The sequence below is a fragment of the Ictidomys tridecemlineatus genome, chromosome 2 (genome assembly GCF_052094955.1).
Source record: "Ictidomys tridecemlineatus isolate mIctTri1 chromosome 2, mIctTri1.hap1, whole genome shotgun sequence".
Classification (NCBI taxonomy): Eukaryota; Metazoa; Chordata; class Mammalia; order Rodentia; family Sciuridae; genus Ictidomys; species Ictidomys tridecemlineatus.
Genome location: NC_135478.1, coordinates 41,380,869 through 41,402,028, shown reverse-complemented (window position 1 = coordinate 41,402,028; position 21,160 = coordinate 41,380,869). Strand labels below are relative to the sequence as shown.

General features: G+C 33.3%; 1 protein-coding gene across 1 annotated transcript in view; it reads right to left on the bottom strand.

Annotated features, from left to right (window-relative positions):
- Nucleotides 1-21,160, bottom strand: part of Tbc1d5 (TBC1 domain family member 5) — a 507,456-nt gene that overhangs the window by 418,275 nt on the left and 68,021 nt on the right. The window contains exon 2 of the mRNA XM_078038310.1: nucleotides 5,201-5,311. The gene's annotated coding sequence lies outside the window, so the exon portion shown is untranslated. The remainder of the gene's footprint in view (nucleotides 1-5,200; nucleotides 5,312-21,160) is intronic.

The window sequence follows — 21,160 nt, the reverse complement described above, 5'->3', positions numbered from 1 at the left end:
AATGTTAGCTTATTTATTTGGTAACTTTCTTTTCTTTTAATGAATGTACTGGTACCTTTCACCCTTAACAATATTAGTATGTTTCATGTGACAATTTCAAAACTTGTTCCCATCCCTTATTTTGATAAAAAATAAAAATAAATTTAAAGAGAAGCCAGTTTATGTCCATGCTAAAGAAATAAACAATAAAGTTTGTTTTTGTTTTGTATTTTTACAGATCCTAAGGTCAAGTAAATATAAAAAATACTGAATTTGAAATAAGTTACACCAGGTTTTCAGATCTTTCAATATGTCAACGTATACTGTGATTTCCCCTCAGGAGAGCCAAGTATTCAGTACTTCACAAGCCTATTTTATCATGGGATGCTTTTTAGGGCATCTTCTAGGGACAATACACATAGAACACACTATGGAAATGCTTACTACACTAGTGTTGGCAGGAGAAATAAAAAAGCAAACACCTGCTTAACAGTACCAGGGTAACATGAAGCTTTCCACAAAGAATCAGTATCTACTTTTTATTATAATTGCAAATGCTTAATGATAAAATGCCTATGAATTCTATATTAAATATCTGCCTACTCTTGGGTCCTAGTAAAGTTCTGGTGGGAGTTTCCAGTGCTTCTTGTAATATCCAAACTATAAAGGACCAAATCCAATATCAACAATTAAAACATATACACAAAAAGCAAATGAGAGGTCCAAATGAGAAGCATATGGCAGTGCTTCAAAAATTTTAATGTTTGTAAAAATTATCTGGAAATTTTAATAAAATGCAGATTCTGATACAGGAAGGTGTGGGACTGAACCCAAGGTTCTCTATTTTTTTGCAAGCTCTCAGGTACACCCAACACCAGTAATGTTGATCTATAGATGATACTTTGGATAGCTGAAGTATAGCACACATCAGGACAAAAAGTTGAGGTCTAACTCATCCAGAGACTATCTTTCAAAAAGCTTTCCAGAGATCTAATTCGCCAATCAAAAAAATAACTTTCAATCATTTGAAAAAATATAAAACTGTGTAAGAAATTAAAGGTACTTCAATCACTATTATCTGTTAACACTTTTTAATTAGAAAAGGAAGTTTCCTGTAAGTATGATAAAAGTACATTTATATGAGTCAGATTTTTGTCTAAATTCTCATTCTACTTTTATTTCCAAATGCACACATTGACAAAACTGACAACACAGAAACTTTCATGACACTCAGGCATTGTCTGCAATTTTACTGACTTACAAAGCTGCAATTGTAAACCCTGCCCCCAAGCCAAAGGACATGCATAAAGCCAGTATCTTTCTCAATGATTTACTGAAAGCAGCAGCTCATTTTAATAAAACCATCCCAAAACATAAAATTGACTGAACCAACTGCTGTGTTGGGCATACACAACAGCTGATTAAAATCATTCAAGATTTTTATTCTTACAGATTTCTTTTCAAGCTTTGAAAATTTTCTCCCATTCTATACTTTTATCTTGATAATAAAATCACTGAAATAAACACAGACCTTTAAGTCAATAAAGGTTTAAAGTACAAAAGTAAGCCAATTTAAGAAAAAAAACTAATAAATTAGATCACATACAACTCAACAATGCATACACTAAAACTAATAACCACTTTTCTAGAATGTATTTGTGTAACAAAATTAGGAGTTTGAACTAACTTCTTTTGATGTCAAACACTATGTGGCTTTTTGGCACCACACTGTCATTTAGCAAAGTATTAAGTATTGTACATGATATATCATCCTCATTCTTTATCAAGGAAAACTTTGTAAAATTAGAAACTATTTCTTATTAACTGGGTTTCTTGCATTAAATATTTTAATATTTTATTTCACTAAGAAAGACATTTCTTTGCATGTATACGATGGCAATATTTGACTTTTCATAACAAAGTAATGCTATAGTATTTTTGTCACAATGAAGGACAAAGATAAGCCAACTGTTTAGATTCCTCTTCTTTATGTTGTGTCTTTGATCACTAACAATGCTGTGTGAACAGCCAACAGAAGGCTGACATTTCATAAAATATGCAGTGATAAAAACTAATACTGTAGCATCTGGGAGCGATATATAAAATGCAGAAATACACCTAATAACTGTGATCTTAAATTACAAGTTACTAAAAGCTAAATAAAAAAAAAACAAACCTAAGAATTAAAAAATGGCAAGATTACAAAAGGGTGGGGTTTTTTATTTTTATTTCTAAAAACAAAGTTTTAAAAATAATTTAGTACTATTATGCTTTTCCTACTACTCTATAATGTAAAAGCCAGCAACCTTCTACATACAGTCTATCTGTACTACATACCTTTTAACAATCAAAAAAACATACTACAAAACTGGCATCAAAAGGCACTATATAAGCTTCACAGAAAACTTTCTCAAATACTTGAAATTGTGAAAACTGTAAAATAAAGCATAATATAGTACTTTTATGACAAAACAACAGTGACCATGACCAAAATCAGTTTTTAAAACTAATAATCTAAACAAACATACTCTTAATACTACCACCAATGCATCTTTCCACCATCTAAGCTTTAAAGTCATTGGTACACCACAGCAAGTAAAATGGGATCAAATATGTTGAAATGATTTTAATTTTACCACTAAACTTTTTTTAATAAAAGGAAGCAAGCAGGTAAGGCACATAGTAACAATAATCTAGGAACAATCACGTGAATTATTTCTGTAGCATTTGGGTTAATATCCCACCAATATGCATCAAAATCAGGGTCCAGCAATTGTGTTTTTGTAAATATATATGCAAAGGTGAAATGAAAAACTAAAAGCCATATTTAGAAAGACAAGAACTCTAAATTACACTCTGACTAAAAAAATATACAACAGTTAAGTATGTGGGAGGCAATTGTCCTTGTGCTTATAATTAGCATGTGAATTTAGGGATTTCACTCTTTAATGCACACCCACCAGCCTGTTATTCTTACCATTGCTTTTCATGTCATTTAATGGAGATAAATACTCTTCTCCCTCTCAGATTTACATCAATGCTATTTAATTTTTTTAAAGCTTATAATAGGTTAAGCAGCAGTCTCAACATCACTCTTCATCTCCCACTGGACAAAGAATGGCATTATAGGACTGAGAATAGAGAAGGCATATTTACATTCATAATGTTCCTAACTCTAACATTTATGTAAATTATGATTTTACATTTGCAAATACAATAATTTTTAGTTTTACTGCATACTTTGCCCTTCTTTTAACATTAACTTTCTATAGTTCTAACAACCTCAAAAAAATCATACCTATGAAATATGTGATGCTATTCTAGCTACTAAAATAAATATTAAATCTAAAATAATAAGGTATCTGGGGCTGGGATTGTGGCTCAGTGGCAGAGTACTCGTCTAGCACATGCGAGGCCCTGGGCTCAATCCTCGGCACCACATAAAAATAAAGGTACCGTGTCCAACTACTACTAAAAAATATTTTAAAAAATAAAGTATCTAATAATGTATGTACTTTTAGTCTTATTCTATTATGAAAGAGTTTTAGTATATTAATGAAGAAGTGCTAATCATTTGAGTTCAAGGAATCTTCCTTTTAAAATACTGTCATCATTTTTTAGTTATTTCATATATATTTATATAACACAAACAATATTTATTTACTACCACTGTGTAAATGTGGAGAATATACTAATCATTCCATTATTTTGCCCACTGAATTCATTTAAGCATAGAATATATCAGTATTACATATATTTAGAAGAAGAGAATAATTTGACCACTGAAAAACTGTAATTTTAAAAATAATTTACCCTGTTGAAATTTATTTAAAACAAGAAAAATTATATATTCCAATGACAGCACAAAAAAAGGGAAGTTATTTACTGGGTTTTGCTCATCAAAAAAGTTAATTAAAAAAAATGTTCCTCAATTGTCATTAAACAGGTAAATGAAAGTAGGTATAGGACCTCTCTCTCTCTCTTCCAGAATATAAAGTTCATGAAAGCAGAGCTCTCTTAGGTCTTTATCAACGCTGCCTGAGTGCAGACAATCAATATTTATGGAAAAAGTGAGTTAGCATTTGTAATGAATTGTACTTAGCCTGAAAAAGATTCAAAGGAATATAACATGGTACCTCCTCTTGTTCCTTAAAATCTAGTTAGCAGTGCAGGACCTCAACTCAAGTGAAAATAAAAATAATAAAGTACCTTCTGAGTAACAAAAAAGGAAACAGGAATTCAGAAAATTCATAGTGGTGCACACCACTCAGAAATTTCAGAGGAGTTAGAAATAAAAAGTATGTGACCAATGGATGAGGAAAAAGAAATAAAAGGAGCAAAAAAAGATGTAAGTGAGGAAGAATATAGAAATACAGAAATGTGCTCAGTATATTGGGACCATCATGACAAAAATGAGAACAATTTTTGGTTTGTTTTGTTTTTCTTTTTTTTTACTAAAAAGGGGGGGGAAGCCTACACAGTTGTAAGTTTTTCATCACTGACAAAATATGAAAGAAAAACAAAGGAGCAAAGATTTATCTTGGCTCTTGATTTCAATCTATGAGCCTTTGGCAAACAGAGCATCAAGGCAGGCGGGGCATGGTGAAGTAGAGCTGTTCACCTCACAGCAGCCAGGAATCAAGGTAGGGAGGTGCCGAGTTGAGATATATCCTTTTCAGGGTATGCTACCAGTAACCTGCTCCTTCCAACTAAGTCTGCCTCTTAAAATTCCCATCAACCTTCTATAAATCTATGAATGAATTAATCCACTGATGAGGTCAGAGCCCTCATGATCCAATCACTTCCCAAGAGCCCCATCTCTGAACACTGCTGCATTGGGATAAAGCCTTCAACATACGAGCCTTTGGGAAACATTCCATATCCAAACCATAACAAAAATACATTAGGATAAATTTATGTGAGAACCTTAAATACAAAGTTGGAGATTACAAATTTTTATCTATGGACAAAGTGGGACCACTGACAGTTCCTAAAGAGGAGAGTGAGGGGGTAAAAGCAATGCTTTTAGGCAGATTAAACTGACAGCAATATATGGAACATATTTGATATCTTACAAAGATTTCTGAAGTATTTCAGGAACAGGGTTGTCAAAGGAGCAGACTTTTGGAAATGGTACAGAACTGTCAAGGGCAAAAACTAAAATCATATACTGACAAATCAGATATAATGGGTGAGGGAAAAGGAAAAAGTAAATTCCTACCTGTCAGATGAAGACCCTAAAGGATAATAGAAAAGAGGCTGGTGAAAACAGGTTAGGTAAAAGATGGTGCCTTTGGTTCCAGACATTCACTGTGAGGAGAATCAAGATATCCTGAAATGGTAGGAAAAGGAGAAATGTTAACATGATACTAGAGGTACAGATTTTAGTGTGCTCTATGAAGATGTAATCATTAAAAAACTTAAACCGATAATAGAGACTGAAGGGTATGCTATACTATTTAACAAATTCCACAAGTACACTTGTGGAAATTAATTAAAATTAAATGGGAATGACTGTCTTAAGATAGTTGCATTCCAGAAAGAATGACTTAAGACAGACACAATGCCCAGAGAGGAGCAGCACGCTTTAAAAAATTTTACCTAAGGTTGTTGAACAAGCAGGGTCTTAAGTGTATAAAGGAATTATAACTTTAAATTATTGGGTTTTTGGTTTCGTGGGTTTGTTTTTGTGTTGTTGGGTTCCTTCCAAGATTTTTCAAAGAGATTAGGATTTGTTAGGATACAAATGAGAGGGGGGAACTATCAGACTTTTAAGCTCCTAGCTCTATATTGTTCAGAGGTAGCTAGAACATTTTTCTTTTAAAATATACTGATTCTGGACTGTATCCAAAGTTAATGCTCATAAAAGACTAAAAGAAAAACTGAATTCACATTTTTTTTATCCTGTATATTGAAAACATTTACTTTCGTCATTTTCTTCTCATCTATATTACCTCTCAGTACCACTGTCTCAAGGTTAGGTCAGTATGTATGTAAACTAACATTATTTTGATATTTCCTAGTTTTAGTAAACTATTCCAGTGAGAAAAAGAATATACATTTTAAAATCTGATTTGAGCAAAATAAAAAGGAAAGTACCTACAGAAGAAGATAGAGATAAATCAGGAAAAGTGACATGCTCCCTCCCCCAACTCTAGCATGGGCCTGGCACTAAGAAGAGCACCATAAACTTCAGGAAAAGAGACTCAGAACACAAAACATAAGTAAATGCAAACAAGGCTTTAAAAATTGTTTTCCAGAGTGCACTTTATCTGAAGAACCCTGAGAATAATTTAATGGTGTCAAAATTAAGGGATTCCAATGGAAAAGGGAAAACTGTATAAGGTCTGACATATAAAGAGAAGGCTCACTCATCAGTATAAGCAGCACTTGTTCTGAAAAGCCAGTGAATGTATGCAATCTACATGGGTGTCTCACTCAACTAAAGATATTTAAGCTAATCAATAAGTCGAATATGTTCTTAAAAATGCTAAGTGGTTGTTTATGTGTGTTAAGATTTTCTGTGCGGCATACAAACGTACTTTTCCTGTATGATATGGTGAACTCGAGTGATGATAAATACGTGGTGTATCTGCCGCCCACATTTTCACTGACGGCAAATGGAGTGTAAAACTGGCACTGGAAATGATTAGAAAGAAATTCACTTTAGAGGTATGTAGCAATGGTTTTATGTTATAGATCACTTACTAAATCTAAACTCTTCTAGATTCATCATTAAATTAAGAACAAAAGTACATTAAAAATTAGCAAGTATCAAATATCCATTTGGCTTATTGAAATAATAGTATTTAAAAAGCATACATTAGTCTTCTTATAGACTGTCCAAGGAATAGGCTAATCCATTTTAACACAAAGTACATTCTGTGCTTTGGGGAAAATTCCATATTATAAATTTAAGTTGAAGACAATACAGTTATTTGATTTTCAAATACACATAAAATACATGTTTTCTTCAATTAATACAGTTAAATCTCCTCAGTAAAAAAATTTCAAAAACATGAAACATTCAAGCACTTTATTAAAAGATAGCTGTGTTACTTAAATTATTTATTTCTTTCACAGATGCTTAAATAAATGTACTGCTTAATTTTCTTATACAAAATAAAATGTAAAGGAGGAAGAGTAAAAGCCTGACTTAATTATCTTTTTCACATGTAACTGTCTAAAGACAGTAAAGAAAAGCAGAAGAAATATTGACACTACAACTTCAGGACTCACCAGTTACCTGGTCACTAAAAACTGAAGAACAATTTTTGATGAGAAAAGAGTAAAAGAATGATGAAAGCTATCATTCTATAAATTATGTGGCACCTGGTGTGGGTCCCACAACCAAGCGGTCACCTTTACAGTAGGAGAAGAGAGAGGGACAAATAATTGCTGATACAGCACCTACATAGAGCCTCTACACAGTTCATATACATACATTGTCAGATCATACATTATTGATAATACTACAGATGAGTGTTACAGAGGAGGAACTGTGATTCCCTGGTTCCCACCACTATCCATGAAGCAACTGGATCTGCAGCAATATCCAATTAGAGAACAAGAGCCCTTCCCCATGACAAGAGCGAACAACATCAGTATCATTCTTAAGTAACTTAAGCCAGTATCAACAGTGCCTGTGGAAACTCTGAAACCCTGATGGGGCTACCACTCCTATTGTCAGACTAATCAGAGAGGATGCACCCCACATACCCTGCTGTCTATGTCATATCTGCCTGAATTGCTACTTCCAAGACCTACCACGACAGTGGTTCTCTCCAATCACAATACAGTATGTTCTGTACCCCCCAAAAAATGAATTACAGCCAAAGAAGCTACAAGGAGATTACATTATGGTGTCTAGTGGGAAATAAACAACATTACATTACAGACTGGTACCCCAACACACATTAGGAGAAAGCCAGTTTCCAAGAAGGTTATCACATAAAAGCAAACACCCATCCAAACAGATGTGCATATAACTTAGAAACACAGAAATATGGAAAAAAACAAGTAATATGACAACTACTAAAGTTAAACTCTCTAGGACTAGATTCCAAAGACACTGAAGTGGATAAAATGTCAGATAAAATGTTAAAATAATAAGTTTTAAAGAAGCTCAATGCAATCTAAGAGATTACACAGAAAAAGCTGAATGAAATACGCAAAACGGTATCTGAACAAGAAATTCAATAGAGAGATTCTCAAATAAAACCAAACAGAAATCTTGGAAATGAAAAGCGCAGTAAGTCAGACTTTAAAAATTCAGTTGAAGACCTCAACAACAAATGAGATCAAGTGAAAGAAAGACTATCAGAGCCTGAAGACAGCTATTTTGAAATATTACATAAAGAAAATGAAGAGAGTATTCAAAATATCTGGGAAAGCTTTAAAATATTAAACATCCATCTCATAAGTACACCAAAAAGAGAAAAAGTAAAAATTAAGCGTATAGATAACTTATTCAATGAAATAATAGCAGAAAAAAATCCGGAACCTTGGGAAAGATATGGACATTCAAGAGTAAAAGGCATTCAGAACCACAAACAGATGTGACTACAAAAGATTCTCTCCATAATTTAAACTGTCAAAAAATACATAGGACAAAAAAAAACAAAAACCTGTAATTTGCAGAAAGAAATGCCAGCAAGTCACATTTCCAAGCAAAACCTATTAACCTATCAGATTTTTCAAGCGAAACAGTACAGACCAGGTAGACATGGTGTATTTCAATTCCTGAAGGAAAATAAATGTCAACAAACATAACCATGATTACCTACCAAAGGTATCATACATAAACAAAGAAAAAATAAAGACCTTCAAAGATAGGTGTAAACTTTAGGAATTCATGTTCACTAGATCAGTATTACAAAAGATGCTTAAATGAATATTACACTCAGAATAGAAAGATATTTACCATCATAAAAGCACAAGAAAGAATAAGTACAACTACACAAAAAATAGAAAAAAAAATCAAGTCATCATCAATACAATAAACTATCAAACCCCTAAGAGAAGAGGAAATAAGAGTATTTAAAACAATAAGAAAAATCAACAGAATGTCAGGAACAAGTCCGTACATCAAAAAACAAAAACAAAAACAAAAAAAAACCCACAAACGAAACGGTCTGCAGAATGGATTTTTAAAACAAGATCCAAAACATATGCTGTTACAAGAAACTCATCTTACCTGTAAAAACATACACATACTGAAAAGGAAAACATGAAACATTATATTGTAAGCCAATGATATTCCAAAGCAAGCAGGAGCAGCTATATTTACACGCAACAAAATTAACTTAAAGACAAAAACTGCAAGGAGAGACAAAGAAGGTCACTGTACATTGATAAACAGAATACTGCATTAAGAAGATATAATGAGGGCTGGGGATGTGGCTCAAGCAGTAACGTACTCGCCTGGCATGCGTGGGGCGCTGGGTTCAATCCTTAGCACCACATTAAAAAATAATAATAATTAAAAGTATTGTGTATTTGATTACAAATTTATATGCACTAAATATCAGAGCATTCAATTTTGTGAAACACTCTACTAAACATAAAGAGACAGGTCCTAATACAATAACAGTGAAAGACTTCAATTTCCCAAATCAAATGAAAATGTAAACAATATCCCACTGTCATCAAGATAGATCTTCTATTAAAAACAAAAATTAAATTACACTTCAAACCAAATACAGTGAACATTTACTGAGTATTCCATTCCATATCTGCAAGCAAAATATACATTCTTTTCTTCAGTGTAGAAAACTTTTTCTATAATACACCATATGTTAGCCCACACATCAAGTCTTAAAGTCAAACAAATGAAATGATATCCTTCATCTTTTCTGATCACAATGGAATGAAACTGGAAAACAACAAGAGAAATGTAGAAACACAGGTACAAACACATGGATATTGAAGAATGCACTTTTGAACGATTGGTGGGTCATTTAAAAAAAAAAATCAAACTTTTTTAAAATTTCTCAAATACAATATAACAAAACCTATGGTCTACAGCAAAAGCAATTCTAAAAGCAAAGTTTAAAGCAATGAGTGCCTACATCAAAAAATTAATCTCACATAACAATGCATTTTAAGGTCTTAGAAAAGCAAGAATAAGCAAACCCAAAATCAGTACACAGAAAGAAATAAGCCGAAATAAATGGAATAGGGACTAACAGAACAATTTAAAGACTTGAAATTCGAGACGAAAAAGAAGAATTTATAACTGAAACCACAGAAATTCAAAAGATCATGAAGGGATATGCTGAAAAATGGCATGCTAATAAGCTGGAAAAAAATCAACAAGAAATGGATGAATTTCCAGACTCATATGACCTACCAAAATTGAACCAAAAGGATACAGAAAACCTAACTACACCAATAACAAGTAATGGGACTTAATCAGTACTAAGTAAATGATCTCCCAATAAAGAAAAATCCCAGGTCTTCACTTCTGAATTTTACCAAGCTTTTAAAGAATAATATCAATGCTTCTCAAACTGTACTAAAAACCTGAAAAGAGAACTCATCTAAACTCATTCTATGAAGCCAGTATTACCCTGCTACCAGAACCTGACAAAGATGACATACACACGTAAAAAAGAAAACTATAACCTAATACAAAAAAAAACAACAACAACAACAACAAAATACTATCAAATAGAATTCAACAGCACATTAAAAAGACAGTATACCATGATCAAGTGGGTTTTCATTCCAGGGATGCAAGAATGGCTCAACATACATAATTCAATAAGCAAAATACAGCACATAAATAGAACCAAGGATAAAAATCAATCACCTTGATAGATGCAGAAAAGGCATTTGGTAAAATTCAACATTCCTATATGATAAAAACCATAATAAATCAGGCACAAAAGGACAATGTCTCAACATAATAAAGGCTATATATGACAAACCCATAGCCAACATCATACTTGAGAAAAACAGAAAGCATTTTCTTTAAAATCAGGAATAAGAAAAGGGTTCTCACTCCCACCACTCCCATTCAATATAGTACTAGAAATTTAAGCAATTGAAGAAATAAAAGGTATGGAAATGGGAAAAGACGAAGTCAAATTATCCCTGTTTGTAGAAGATATGATTCTATACAAGGAAAAACAGACTCCAACAAGAGACTAATAGAACTGATAAACAAGTTCAGTAAAATAAGAGGATATAAAAACACTCAAAAACCAATAGTTTTTCTATACACCAATAATGAACTGAGAAAGAAATAAGGAAAGTAATACAGGAATCACACACACAAAAAAAAAACTAAGAATAAACCTAAATAAGGATGTAAAAGATCTCTACAGTCAAAATTATAAAACCCTAAAGAAGCTGAAGAAGAAATACTAAAAGGTAGAACGACCTCCCATGTTCATGGATTGGGAGAGAGAAAATTGTTAAAGTGTCCATACAATCCAAAGCAATCTACAGATTCAATGCAATCCCCACTGAAATATCAATAACATTCCTTATAAAAGTAGAAAAACAAAACCTAGAATTCATATGTAAGCATAAAAGTCCTTAAGTAGACAAAACAATCCTAAGCAAGAAAAACTGAAGTGGGAAATATCATAACACCCGATTTCAACACATACTACAGAACCATATTAACAAAAACTTCATGATATTGGCATTAAAAACAGACAGACTAATGAAACAGAACACAGGACCCAGAAATAAATCTGCACATCTTCAGCCAACTGATTCTCAATAAAGGTGCCAAAAATATTCACTGGAGAAAGGACAGCCTCTTCAACAAATGGTGCTGGAAAACTGAATACCCACATGCAGAGGACTGAAACTCAACCCCTATCTCTCCCCCTTTAAAAAAGACAACTCAACCTAGGTCAAAGATCTCAGGGTACATTCAAGGTACATCCTAAAACTCTTGAAAATTCTAGAGGAAAATAGGGGAAATACTTCAAGAAAATACCAATGTGCAGGCAACAATTTCCTAGAGAAGACTCCAAAAGCACAGGAAACAAAGCAAGAATTGACAAATGTATTACACAAACTTTAAAAGCTTCTGCAACAGCAAAGGAAACAATCAATAGAATGAAGACTAAACCTAAAGAATGGGAGAAAAATCTTTGCCAGCTATCCATCTGACAGAGGATTAACACCCAGAATACACAAAGAATTGTAGATTGAGGGTACAGTTCAGCTTGTATGAGGCCCTGAGTCTGATACCCAGGAACATGCGCGCGCGCACACACACACACACACACACACACACACAAAAAAAAAAAAAAAACCTAAAACTTCAGGAAAATAGTAAACTAGTTTTAAAATGAACATATAACATGGACAGACATTTCTCAAAATAAATAAAAACAGTTAATATATGAAAACATGCTCAATATCCTTAGCCATCTGGGAAAGGCAAATCAAAACTACATTGAGATTTCTATCTCATCCCAATTAGAATGGCTATTATCAAAATATAATAATAACTGCTCTTGTAAATGTAGAGAAAAAGGAACCCTTGTACACTGTTGGTAAGAATTTCAATTAATACAGGCAATACTGAAAACAGTATGGAGGTTTCTCAAAAAATTAAAAATAGAACTACCATATGATTCAGTTATCCCTCTCCTGGGTATAAATCTGAAAGAAACAAAGCTAGCATACCAAAGAGTCACCTGCATACCCATGTTCACTATGGCACTATTCACCATAGCTAAAATATGGGATTAGCCTAGCTGCCCATTAACAGATGGATTTTTTTAAAAAAAAATCTCACACACACACACACACACACACACACACACACAGTATTATTCAGCATAAAGAAGAATGGAATCCTATAATTTCTGGGAAAATGAATGGAACTTGAGGACATCAAATTAAGGCCATTAAATTTAACAATGTAGAAGTCACTGGTGACTATGACAAGAATGGATTCAGGGTAGTGGTAGAGACTTTTATCCCTACAGTGGTGAACTTAAGAGACCACAAAAACAATCAGAAATATCAAAGAGAGTCAATTCCTCCGAGAACATCTTAATACCAAAAAGGAGAGAGAACTGGGTTAAAGACAACAGATTTTTTTTAAAATGGCAAAAATACTATATGTGTGTACTTATGATAAAGATCAAGTGATTAGGGGATAATTAATGAAGCAGGAAAGAAATGTTGTAACTCCCCTATGAGATGCTTTTTTTATTTTTATCCCCCTTGAACTGAGGGAGAGACTAAAATGTTGAATAACATGAAGGTTACAAAAATAAATATTAAAAAAAAACTGAAAGACTATCTATACCCCATATACTACACCAAAAGTAAATACTCTATACAAAAACACTTTCTACATAATACAAAAATTTTAAAACTAGACCATTACCCTACTGGAGGTGGACAAACTACATAAACAACCACCAAAATTCTGAAACAGGATATTTGACAAGTTGCACAAAGAAATACAAATGAGTTAATATTCCCCTAATTGTCAAAGTTCAAAAACACTGACAATAGGGAGCCAGGCAAAGTGGCAGACATCTGTAATCCCAGCTGAGAAAGGAATTTTTCAAGTGCAAGGCTAGCTGATGCAAATTAGTGAGATTCTTACCAACTTAGTGAAACTCTGTCTCAAAAAATACAAAAAAGACTGAGGATGTAATTCAGTGATAAAGTACAACTGGGTTAAATCCCCAGTACAAAATATGACAATATCCAGCAGATGCCCGAGTCTGGTGATTTGAATGTTATCATGTAGCACTCAGGAAGGACAAACTAGAGCATCTTATTGCAAGGCGATTTAGAAATATGATTGAAAGCTGGCTGTGATGGCATACACCTGTAATCCCAGCAGCTTGGGAGGCTGAGGCAGAAGGATCAGAGAAGGTAGCCTCATCAACTTAGCAAAACTGTAAGCAACCTATTGAAACCCTGTCTTAAAAAAAAAAAAAAAATTCAAAGGGCTGGGAATATGGTTCAGTGGTTAAGCACACTTGAGTTCAATCCCTACTACCAAAGAAACGAAAAAGAAATATGACTGAAAACTATAAATGCATTTAATCTTTAACAAATTATTTTACTTTTAGAATTTACCTTGAAAAGCTAACAAAAATAAGAACAGTGATCCTACTAGCAACATTGCTTATTGGAAACAACCTATATAATTCATTTTTAGGAAACTAATTTAACAAATTATTAAGCTATCACTCAGAATATTCCCAATACTCTATAATTGCTGACACAGGAACATCTAGGATAGGCAATACCTTTTTTTAATATTTTTACTTGTAGATGAACACAATACCTTTATTTTATTTATTTATCTTTATGTGGTGCTGAGAATCGAACCCAGTGCTACAGCCCTAGCCTACCCTTTTACTTTATTTAGCCCCCTTTTACTTTTTTTTTAATACTTTTTTATACTACTGATATTTTCTACAAAGGCTTATGGATCATGTTTTTAACAGCTCTACTGAGATATAATACAATACAGTACCATCCATTTGAAGTGTAGAATTTGATATTTACATTATATAGTTGCTCAAGCATAACCACAATAAATTTTTAAACATTTAAATACCTCACTCCTAAAATTATCACAAGTCCCCATGCCCTAGCAACCTTTAATCTATCTTCTATATCTATAAATTTTCCTATACTAAACACTTCATATAAAAGAAATCATACAATATGTGGCTTGTGACTGGCTTCTGTAACTGTATTTTTACTAGCCATTTCTCAAAGTTAAAATCCTTATTCTCTGTGGAAGCAGGTGTGATAGACTTAGGAAAAGACTGACTCATAACCACTTGAAACTATCAGAGTGCAGGCAGTGGTGTTAAGTATAAATTTCACCATCTTTACTTTTGTACCTTTTGTGATAGTATAGATAACTAGAAGTAGTATTTTCAAATAACTATATATAATAACAATATTTCATTTTACACATCTTAATTCTGGAGAGCCATTTTCACATTATGATTGGATTTTTACTAATTACTTATACAATGATACTATAGCAGTATCAACATGACTAAGTCACAAAACAGAACTCTGAAGAAAAAACTCAGTTATGAAAGGATATCTATACTAATAAAAAAAATTAACAAATGTTAGCAAGAATGTAGAATAACAGGAACCCTCATACATTGCTGGACGCAGCATATAATATGATGCAGCCAGTGTGGAAGACAATTTGGCAGTTCCTTAAAAAAGTGAACCATGACTTTTTAATCAAATGATCTAGAAATCCCACTCCTAGGTATTTAACCACAGGAAATGAAGAGACATTACAAAGACCTGATTACAAACATTCTTGATAGATTCAATCTTAATAGCCCCACATTGGAAAAAACCTAAGTAACTATGGAATTAATTGACAAATGATGAATGCATTGACAAAATGTACTAAAACTATAATGATGTTTAGCAACAAAAATTAATTCTAGATCCATTGTGCTCAGAAAAAAAGCCAGACAAAACAAACCAAATATTGTACTATTTCATTTATATGAAATATAAATGAAAAGGCAAAGTTATGAACAGAAAAAAAATTAATGGTCACCTTGGGTAGGTGGTAGGAATTAATTAATCTAATTTTGCTTAAGAGATCATAATGATGAAAATATTCTACAACTGATTCATGATGGCTGTACAACTTGTTAGTCCAAAAAAAAAGAATCATACATGTGAAAAGGTGAATTATACCTCAGTGAAAGATATAATGTATTCCCCATCCCTCAAAGAAAACTTTCTAAATATAAATTTATAGGAGGTTTGTCAAAAAATGAACTGTGGCGAGTTGTAAAGTTTTCTATCAGAATATATCCAAAAAAGGAGTAGGGGTCATAATTTTTTCATGATAAGAGCATCTGGGTACATTAAGAAGGCCATCAAACTATTGGCACATTTACCTACCTAAGATAGGTACCATCTCTTAATATGGACTACATCAAATCTTAGACATTAGGGAAAACAGTATAGAACACTTGGTAATAATCACAAACTCTGTTTCAGAAATGGCAAGTATGTTTTACACTAAAACTTCTGGTTATCTTAAGTTGAGGAAATTATGAAACCACCTTATGGCTAAGCAAGAAAGCACACCATGACCTGATATCTACAACTATCAGAGAAAGGGATGCATATGAGCTACTTATCTTCTTCTACACTCAGCTGAAAGCACAGTTTAGATAACAGCTCTCTTCTTCACCACAACATTCTTCTTTACCACAACAGAGAAAAGCAAAGGTGAGGTAGTTTCAGAGAAGTACAATACAGAGGGCCTAGGGTATAAGGATTGCATCCATTATAATAACAATAAATATCAAACTCGACATTTCCATAGGCAAGTCTCTCCTGACCCCCTTGGACTTCATACAGTCCAAACATTGTTATCAAATCAGGAGGCATTTTGTGCAGATAAGGTAGACAAGCTATCATTTAAAACAAAATCAATTCAAGAAAAAATAAGCCAGAATTGGGTTTATTGGGATTAAGGTAATTATCAAAACTGCTCCATGGAGGTGCAATGGTATACACCTCTAATCCCAGCTACTGGGGAGGGAGGAAAATCACAAACTCCAGGCCTGCCTGGGTAACTCAGTGAGAACCTTGCTCAAAATGAAAAGTAAAAAGGGTTAGGATATAGCTCAGTGATATAGTACCCTGGGCTCAATCTCTAGAACATTAAAAAAAAAATTAAAAACCTGCTCCAAAGATATTTTTAAAGAATGAACTAATGATAGGAATCTCAAATTCAGCCAATTATTCCACCAAAAATATCAAAATATATCAATTCCACTTTAAAGTGGACCTCTCTTAAAGTGAGGCCTTAGGTTGGAGATGGACAATGCTATGGAAAAAAAAAACAACACTGCAAAAGACAAGAAAACAATGCCTAAGAATAAAACAATTTAATCACTAGGCATTGTAAGATTTTCCCATTGGAAAAAAAAAATTAACAGCTATTAGTTATCAAAGACTAGTGCTCATTTGATTCTGTCATTCCAACCTGGGGGGGGGGGAGATCGTAAGTCTTTCTTTAAAGCATTGATCCAACATCTTTTTGTCAAGCAGAAAGGTAGAATATTTTCATAAAGAACAAACTATAGAATGCTTATTTACCAGACTTTCTTTGGTAGCACACCCTTCTGAGGAAGTTTCCCTTGCCAAGCTGGGGGAGGGGGTTGGACAATAGAGTTCTATTATTTCTATACTTGAAATAATGCTAATTCAATTAATTAGGTATTAAGCCCATACTAGTGAGATTCTATTAAATAAAATACTCCTGTTAGCCAGAGTATTCTGCCAGGAATTTTAAAATTTTGAATCAATCCCTGACCTAAGAATCAGTGATGCAATCCCATGTTCATATTTTTTCATCCTTACCCTTTCATCTACTCAACTACCTTAATTATTAAAAATTTTCAGAAGCATGTATATGAAATCATCATATATGCAATAATAAACTTCACACAAATATGTATTGTTTTAAAAAATCCATCTAGGAAGACAGTGTGCTTTAAAGCCAAGTTTTTCTGGAATAGGTAATTATTCAGGACTCCAGGGGTCCAGTGAATTAGCCCATTACTTTTTTGTTTGTTTTTTGGTACTGGGGATTGAACTCAGAGGGACTTGACCATCTAGCCACATCCCCAGCCCTATTTTGTATTTTATTTAGAGACAGGGTCTCCCCAAGTTGCTTAGGGCCTAGCCAAGTTCCTGAAGTTGACTTTGAACTGGCGGTCCTCTTGCCTCGGCCTCCCAAGCAGCTGGGACTACAGGCATGTGCCACTGCACCCAACTGCCCATTACTTTTTAAGAATGCAAAATCATATCATTCATTCAAGACAATCCCAAAAAGTGTTCACAAAAAAATACACAAACCACATTCTGTGCACCTGTAGATGGTGGCTACTGGCTTCATGGAGGCAGTTTGCACAGTGGTTAAGAATATGTGTTCTAGAGTCAAAATCCTGTGTTTGATCTTGGCTTCAGGGTTGTAGGAAAATTTGACCTCCTGAGCCTCAGCTACTTAATCTGTTAAAGGAGTGCCAACTTAAAATGTACTTGGGAAGATTAAATTATATCTGCAAAAAGTGCTCAGAAGAATGCCAGACACTTAGGAAGTGCTCCCTCTTTCAGTATTAGTTGCTACCTACTTTTCTCCACCTCCTCCTCTTCTCTCTGATGTAGCAAGGCCACCTATGTAACATTTCTTGACATCTGCTTCCCAGAGCATCTTTTCCTCCCTACACAGTTTGCTGGAATATTTTATTTGCGGCTGGCTCTGACTTTATGTTAATTGTGCTTTTTGTTTCCTGCAAAAATGCAGTGCCTTACTATTGCTGTATTTAGAATTGGAAATTTCAAAATCTATAAATAAAAAGTTAAAATAAATAATTTTACAGGAAGCCAGTCCTGATTATAAATGCAGACTAATGGCTTTTCCCCTACACAAAAAGAATAAAAAGAAATGATTTGAAAAAGCCCCAAATCTGTTACTTCCCACAGTATTACATGATATTTCTTTTTTTATTCCTTTAAAAATCAGGTAATACTAATTATTGACCAAGATCTGAATGAGTATGTACAGATGTGGGGTTTGTGAAAATCCCACAAACTACATCAGTTTGGTTAACCAAGTCTTAAAAAACCTTTTAAACTTCTATTTTCCCAGTACTTAGGCTCACAACACTCTTTCAAAGGTATTTTCTCATTTAATTAGAGCCAAGTACCTTAAGGTGACCACTGTATTCTAGGCATGGTGTTCCTCAGACCTCCAGGAGGCACTATTCACAACAGATTTGAAGTGAAGCAACATGCAGTTTAGTCAATAGCACTATGTGAGATAGCATATATTGTCAAGTTTATGACATTATCCTCACAGAGCACATAAAGTAAAGAGTAATTCTTACTGCCAATAATTTATAGATGAGAAAAAGATATTAAAACAAATGAGTTGCTCAAGATCATAGAGTTAGTAACTGGCAGTGCTAAGACAAATCTCAGTGTTCCAATCTGCTTCAAGTTTAAACCAAAATGAATTTTTATGTCTTATACAATACCTTTTAATATAAAGCCTACATTCCTCATGTAAAATTAAAAATACTTTCTTCTACTCAGCATTAATGATTCCTTTAGAAACAAAAACCTGCAAATATTAAGTAAAAATTTGTAGTGATTTTAGTTACCCATGGGCATTCTTAAATACTTACTATTTCTTAAGCACTTAAACGTGGGAGGAAAAGGTAACCTTCCCCTCATTCCAACCAACTGTACAGGGGCACTTCTCCAAAGAGTTACTTATAGGCTACTCAAATTTACTCTTTCAAAGCTTGCATTATTTTAATGCAACCTGAATTTTACATTTCATATATAAATCCAGCTTACATAGTCTTCAGTATTTATCATTCATTCAAAAAATATTCATCACCAGGCACTATTCCAAAAATTAAGGAGAACTATTGATGTCAATAAGCTTAGTTTGGTTGTGGTGCTTGCCACTGTAGACAAATATCTTCACTCTTAAGTATAATAATGGTTTTCCACATATGGACAATGGCATTGCAGAGATTTAGAAAGGCTACATGTGGTTCTACCTTCAAATGAATGGCAGGTGACTTGTTATTTAATAAAATATAAAGTTGGTTCTGTGGTTCACTTGCAACTAGAGATTCCTTAATAGCTAAAACCCATCTGAAATATAGTGTATATGGAAAAAAGGACAAACTTTAGGAACACTGTATAATTTGTATCAAACATCTTGGGACAACATCGCCTTGTTTTTGTAAAATCATTCTGTAACAGATCTTCTCATTTTAATTGGAACATCATCTATGATCTTTAAATTCTTCCATATGCTAGTGTACCAACTACAATAGAAGCCAATTAACATCTCTATATAAATTATAAAACTTGGGTATCTCTAAAAGATAATTGGGGGAATAAGATAACAGTGGTCAACAACAAATACTGGGAAATTTTTACTGAAAGAGGAGTCTATCCTGGACTTCATACAAGATACCACATACTTCATTTTAATAGCAGAGCACTTTCATAGTAACACAGGATAAAGTGTGAGAACATTAGATTTCCAGAACCACAAGGCCTAACTTTTTATTTTGAAATTTTATATTTCTAAGAGAATGGTAATATACTTTATAATTCCCCATACCCTTCTCAACTAGGTTCCTCTAATATTAACACCATATTTAACTGTTAGTTACTAAAACCACAAAGTTAACCTTGCTTTCCACTATAACTGCAAATCTTATATTATCATTTGTACCACTACCAACATTTTTTTTTTCCCCAAGCCACGTTACCTTTTACTGTAATGTCTCCTTAGTCTGCTCAAATCTGTGGCCAAGTACTTTCTTTAATGACCTTGGCACTTTTTAAAAGTACTGATTAGTTACTTCACAGAATGTGTCTCAATAGGGGTCTATCCATTTTCTCATGATGAAACTAAGGTTTGACATTTTTGGCAAGATCACATAGGTGATGCCTGTGCCCTTTTCAGTGTATTACATTATATCATATTAATAAAGATATTAATATGTCTTTTATTACAGGTAATACTAACCTTGACACTTGGTGCTTAGAAGCTTTCTAAAGTCATTGCTTTTCTCTTTATAAATATCTAAAAAGCTTGGGGAAACATTTATATACCATGTAAATATTTCATTTCTTTCTGAATTTTTACCCCATTTTTCGCATCCAATGATGAATCTTGCCTGCAACAATTTTAACTGTCATGTTTGCATCAAGGTGATTTTCTATTTCCTACATTTAAAACTTACTTGGAATAAAGAAGAATGTCTTTTAAACTATACCAAATACCCAAATTCAAACATTTTCAAAAAGTTTCTAGGGGCTGGAGTTGTGGCTCAGTGGTAGTGCACTTGCCTAGCATATGTGAGGCGCTGGGTTTGATCCTCAGAACCACATAAAAATAATTAATTAAAGGTTCAAAAAAAAGTGCCTAAGAAACAATACATGTGGGGGCTGGGGTTGTAGCTCAGTGGCCGAGTGCTTGCCTAGCATGTGTAAGACCCTGGGTTCAATTCTCTGCACTGCCTATAAATAAATTAAGGTTCACCGACAACAACAAAAAAATACACGTACTAAACAACAGTATTTTATCTTGAGCTATCATAACTTAAGTCCCTGAATCAGATGTCTAGCAGTTCATTTT